Source organism: Sapajus apella, unplaced genomic scaffold (genome assembly GCF_009761245.1).
Source record: "Sapajus apella isolate SASKATOON/1434 unplaced genomic scaffold, GSC_monkey_1.0 scaffold113, whole genome shotgun sequence".
NCBI classification, from domain to species: domain Eukaryota; kingdom Metazoa; phylum Chordata; class Mammalia; order Primates; family Cebidae; genus Sapajus; species Sapajus apella.
In genome coordinates, this window is record NW_022437053.1 from 1,747,550 (window position 1) to 1,754,158 (window position 6,609).

The 6,609-nt window shown below is 34.4% G+C and overlaps 1 non-coding gene across 1 annotated transcript; it reads left to right on the forward strand.

The window, feature by feature from the left end:
* Positions 1-239: 239 nt before the first annotated feature.
* LOC116537785 lies at positions 240-371 on the forward strand. Its single transcript, XR_004263333.1, has one exon. It is a non-coding gene; the product is annotated as a small nucleolar RNA SNORA18 (small nucleolar RNA).
* Positions 372-6,609: the final 6,238 nt, after the last annotated feature.

The window sequence follows — 6,609 nt, forward strand, 5'->3', positions numbered from 1 at the left end:
TCTATCTCACAGGTACAAAAATTCAGGGAAATCTTCGTTATTCCAACAGGTTGAGTGGTCCCACCTTTCTCAGTACAACCGAAATGAAATAAATGTCTTTGGATTTTCAATAATTTTAGGAGGGTAAGAGATTCCTAAAACCAAAAAAAAAAGAAATATTGATGCAGTTCATTTTTTAGTGTATTCATAAATTTTACATAAGTGACATTTGGTAACTTGCTTTTTAAACTCAACATTCTGTTGTGGTCTGTCCTAATAGGGTTTTTCCTGTATCCTGCACATCACTGGAAACGCCTCATAGAGTAACTCTGTGGTTTTACTTTACTCACAGGACTATGGTTAGATCTGTGGGAAAGAACTATAAGACAGATGCTAAAAGTATGAAAAAGACAGCTACTAGATGTATGAAAGACCTGATAATTTACTTTTTTGTTTTAGGTATTTGCATCTTCCACACGTGTGTACTATTCTTGAGTGTGATTGCTTAGGAATGAATATGATTTGAACTCATTCATATTTAGAGAGGGTGTGAAATTGAGAATCAGGCAGATCCACCTACACTAAAAAGTACCCTAAAGTAAATTGGAGGAAGAAATCAGATCCCAAAGATTCTTGGTGAATTTTGAAGTCTTTCTCAGTATATCTATATTAAAAGGAGATGACAGAAGCCAAAATAAAAGACTTATGGGCTGACAAGACAACTGGATTTAAATAAGCATCAGTTTCATTTAAAAGGGCTAACTTGAAGGTAGTTTTTGAAGATACATTTTGACTCTGCCTGTTTAGAGGATCTAAATTGACCTTGATGGGCAGTGGAAGAAATTATAACATGGAATTCCTTGAATAAAAATGTGTTGACTTAAAAAAAAATAAACTCAGCATTCTCTCTCTTAGGTGCATGCACATAGATGAGCTTATTCCTTTCAGCTGTTTATATTGTTATAAAATCGTGTCAAAATGAGGAAAATATCTACTCTTTACAGTTTTCTGAGCACATGACTTTATAAAGCATATGCATTTGATCACCTTCCCAAATGCCTTTTCTGTACCAATGACTAATACATTTACTTCACAATTGAAGTAATATACTTCCTGCTCTGCTTCCTATCCTATTGCCAAATCCAGTGACTGAATGGGCATTTTCATATTTACTCCCCTAACTATGACCTCTCGGTTTTTACGGAGAAGCTTAATCCCACTCAGTCTCAGTCTGTCACTGGAGATTCTCTGTTCCCTTGAGGGACCTCTGAGATGCGAACAGCTTTTCAGGGACTGGGAACCTGTGATGAGCACAGTTCTTCCAGAGTAGACATTTCCAACTCCCAGGGACTTTCGCTTTCCCTCTGTCCCTGAATGCTGATTATGGCTCGTGAGATTATGTAACAGACAGTTCATATCCTCTGCGTGCAATTTTTTCCTACATATTTTGTTATGGAAAAAATAAAATATACACAGTAGAGAGACTAGTATAACAAACTTGTGTGTACTAATAACCTAGCTTCAAAATTACCTACATGTGGTCCATCTTGTTTCATTCATTTCTTCACCTGCTCCACACTCCCCACTGAGTTATTTTTGGTCAATTATTAGACATCATACACAAATCCTATGGTATTCATCTCTAAAACACATTCTTTTTTAAAAAAACATAACCATAATACTACTGTTACTTATACCTGAAAGTCAACAATAATTATTTATTATAACCAAGTTATCCAGTCAACATTCAAACAGCTTGATTCACATCAAAAATTTTTTTACAGCTGGTTTGTTGGAACTGGGATTCACAAAAGGTTCAGACATAGTTTGGTTATGTCTCAAATCTATCTGAAGGTGTCCCCTTCCCTATTTTTATATCTTAAAAGGTATCTATTAATGAAACTGGGTTCTTTGCCCTATGGAATATCCCACAGTCTAGATATTGCTGATTGCAGCCCTGGAGTGTTTAACACATTCCTCTGTCCTTTTTATTTCCTATAACCTGGTAGTAAAGTATGGTCTTGATTAGACTCAGGCTCAATATTTTGGGTAGGAATGCTGTATGTGTAGTGTGATTACTTGCTATTATATTGCATCAGGAGGTGCCTATTGTCTGTCTCATTTTTTTGATGTTAATATTGATCTGTGTGTTCAGATGTTATCAGGATGATCTATCCATTATAAAATTTCCTGTCAAATAATAGTTTTAGCTGCCAATGATGACCATTGCCTGCATCCATTATTTCATTAGGGGTTTCAGAAAGCAAGTATTCTATCATTTCTTCTGAATTCATTAGCTGTAAAGGAACACATGCTCATCAGATAATTGGGTTACCATGAGTTCAGAGTCAAAAGGCAAGTGAGGTGAATTGTGCATGTGGCATTTCCCCACCAACTCTCCATGTGCTCAGCCTTGTCGGCGCCCCCATGGGCTGCATCAAAGGTTCTGTTGCCCACTGGATTCTGCTTGGGTAAATCTCATTGAAATGAGACCAAAGGGAGGAAGGGGAATGAGAATAGAGTTTATTCCCCTATTTCCTTCCCTGTGCTGTGCCCCAGCTGACTGCATCCATTACAGCTGCCTTTGCACAGATCTCTCTTACCTAGGTTTTGATAACCACTCCTTCCTTGCCCTTCCAATTTGCATGTGATCATGGACCTCTAATGCCATGTTGATTATGGCATCGCCACCCTGTGGTACTGCCCTATTCCTTGTGGTTTCCCTATAAACACTGCCCATAGCTTTTATATAACCCATTTACTAAGTCTCAAATTACAAAATTTGACTGTAACATCTGTTTTGCATTGGGAAGTATATTATCCTTCTCATCCTCTTCCTTGTTTTTTGTTTTTAAATTTTATGAATATATAACAGCTGTACATATTTATGAAGTTCATGTGATAGTTTGGTACAAGCATACAATATAGAATGATTGAATCTGGATAACAGGGCTATCCATCACCTCAAGCATTTATCATTTATTTGTGTTGGGAACATTTCAAATCTTTTCTTCTAGCTATTTTGAAATATACAATAAATTGTCGTTAACTACAGCCACCTTATTGTGCTATCAAACATAGAACTTATTTGGAGGCAACATAATGGGTCTATCAGTTTATTCCAGATTATGCATCTGGAACTGGGAAATATTGTTAAGATGAGTTCAAGGACCCACTGGACCCACTGCCCATCTACCTAGTGTAAAATATTTTTTACATTATTTTAAAAACCCAAAAGAATCTGAAGACAACACATTTAGAATTATTAACTGAGTTTGGGTTATCAGCAGCTGGATTCAAGCTCAACATACAAAAATCAATAGTGTTTCAACACATCACCTGCAATTAGTAATTTAATTTTTATTCATTTTCTAGTGACCTTCCACGTTATTTTTCTTCTTGCTAAAAACATATTTTAACATTTCTTGCAAGGCAGGTCTACTGGTGACAAATTCCCTCACTTTTTGTTTGAGAAAATCTTTATTTTGCCTTCATTTATATATAATGAGTTCACTAGATACAGAATTCTAGGTTGGTGGGGGGTTTTTTCTTTAAACATTTTCAGTATTTTACTTCAGTCTTTTCTCACTTGCATGTTTTCTGAGATGTCTGATGTAATTCTTATCCTTGTTGATCCACAGGTGTTTGTTGTCCTTTTGTCCTCTGACTTCTTTTCAAGATTTTCTCTGTCTTTAGTTTTCTGCCATTTGCAAATGATACCCCTACATAGCAGATTTTTTTGGTATTTATTTTGCTTGGTGTTCTCTGAACTTTCTGGATCTGTGGTTTTGTGTCTATTTTTAGTTTTGGAAAATTCCCCGTCATTACTACTTCATATATTCTCTTTGTTCTCTGTATGGGTGTTGCCCCTTTAACAGTTTTTGGATATTTTGTTCTTTTTCAGTTGTTCCCTTTGCATTTAGTTCTGGAAGCTTCTTTTATCATTTCCTGCAATTCACTGGTTCTGTTCTTGGCCATGTTCACTCTATCGATAAGGCTGACAAAGACATACTTCATCTTTGTTACAGTGTTTTTAATTCCTAGATTTATTTTTGATTCTTGGAGTTTCCATATTTCTGATTACATTAGTCATCTGTTCTTGGATGGTGGCTGCTTTACCATTACAGCCATCACATTTTAATCATAGTTGTTTAAATTCCTGGTCTGATAATTCCAACTTCCCTGCCATACCTGAGTCTAGTTCTGATACTTTAACTGTCTTTTTGAACTATATTTTCTTTCTCTTTTCATGTGCCACATAATTTTCTTTTTGTTGTTGTTAAAAGTCAGACATTATGTAGTAGGTAAAAAGAACTGAGGTCAGTAGGCCTTTGTGTGAGGTTTTATGGTTATCTGGGTTAGGGGTTAGGCTATGTTTGTAGTGTGGCTATAGCTGCAGAACCTAGCAGAGCCCCTGGAGGTAAAACTCATAAAAATATGAGTTCCCATCCCCCAAGAGTGGACTTCTCTTGAGTTTTTACCTCTCAAGTTTGTCCATAGCAACTTTAACTCTGAGATTGTCCTCTAGCAACTCATCAATGACAGTTTAGTTTTCCTACCCTGGTACTGGCTGTAGTGGTGGTTTCTGCTCCAGGGTTTTGCTTTTAGGATACACATGCGTTGAAAATGAAGGGGTGGAAAAGGATATTCTATGCAAATGGTAATCAAAAGAGAGCAGGAGTGGCTATATTTATAGCAGAAAAAATAGACTAGGTTAAAAACTGTTCTATAAGACCAAAAAGGTCATTACATAATGATAAAGTGGTCAATTCATGAAGAGGATATAGTAATTGTAAATGTCTCTGCACCCAACATTGGAACACCTAAATATGTAAAACAAATATTAACAGAACTAAAGGGAAATATAGATAACAATACAATAATAGGGAGCACAATACCACTGCTTTCAACAGTTATCATCAATGATCATCAAGACAGGAAACATAAAAAACAGTAGACTTAAGACAACATTATGTACTACATTTACCTGATAGACATACACAGAATATTTTATTATATTTAAAAGCAGCAGAATGCACACTGTTTTCAAGCACATATAGAAAATTTTCCAGGGTAGATAGTATGTTAGGCCACAAAACAAGTCTTAACAAATATAAGAAGGCTCTAATTACAGCAACTATCTTTTCTGACCACAATGGTATAAAACTAAAAATAAATAACAGGAGAAAAATTGGAAAATTCACATTCGTATCAAAATAAAGTATTTCTGAACAAAATTAAACAACTTCTGGTACAAAAAAAAAAACTAAAAAGAAATAAAGAATCTTGAGACAAACTAAATGGAAACACAACAAATCAAAACTTATAAGATGTGCCAAAAGCAGTCTGAAAGGGAAGTATGTAATAACTATATCATGAAAAAGAAAGATATGTAACAATCTACACTTCAAGGAAATAGAAAAAGGAGAATAAACTAAACCCCAAAATCTAGCAGAAGAAAATAATAATAAAATTCAGAGCAGAAATAAATGAAATTAGGTAAAAATCTAATGGAAAAGATTAATGAATCTAAGACATTTAAAAAAAAATAAACAGAACCAACAAACCTTTAGTTATATGAATTAACAAAACAAAGAAAGGCCAAATAAATAAAATTATAAAGAGGAAACATTAGAATTGATACCACAGAAACATAAAGGATCATAAGAGACTACTATAACCAATTATATGCCAACAAATTAAATAGGCTGGAAGAAATGGATAAACAACCTTACCAAGACTGAATTATGAAGAAATATAAAATCTGAACAGTCAAATAATGAGTAAGGAGATTCAATTTGCAATGAAAATCCTTTCCAGAAAGAATAGAACTGGATGGCTCCACTGGTGAATACTCTAAACATTTAAAAAATTAATGCCAATTATCAAACTCTTCCAAAAAACTGAAGAGGAGAGAATACTGTCAAACTTATTTTGCAAGTTCAGCATTTCCCCAATAGCAAAGCCACACAAGGCCACCAAAAGAAAAGAAAATTAGACCAATATCCCCGATGGACATAGTGCAAATATCTTCAACAAAGCATTAGCAAATTAAATTCAGAAAAATCAAATGCCATGGCCAAGTGGGATTTATCCTAGGGATGCAAGGATGTTTTAACATATGAAAATCAATAAAGGCAATACATTACATTAACAGAATAAAGGACAAAATGCATATGCATCTCAATAGATATAGAAAAAGCATTTGACAAAACTTAACAGACCTTCATCTGTACCTCAACATAATAAAGTCCTTATATGACAAGCCCACAGCTAGTATCATACTCAGTGGTGATCAGGAACAAGACAATTATGTCTACTTTTGCTACTTCTATTTGATATAGGAAATTTTAGCTAGAGCAATTGGATAAGGCAAAAAAATGCATTCAAATTAGGAAGTAAGAAGTTAAATTATCTGTGTTTGAAGATGGCATAGTCTTGCTTATAGGAAACCTTAAAGGCTCCATTACAAAAACTCTTTAATAAAAATTCAGTAAATTTGCAAGATACAAAATTATCATACAAACAGTAGTAGTATTACTCTAACAACAGACTACACAAAAAAGAAATGAAGAAAATAATCCCGTTTACAATATCAAAAAGTACTTGATGATAAATTTATTCAAGGAG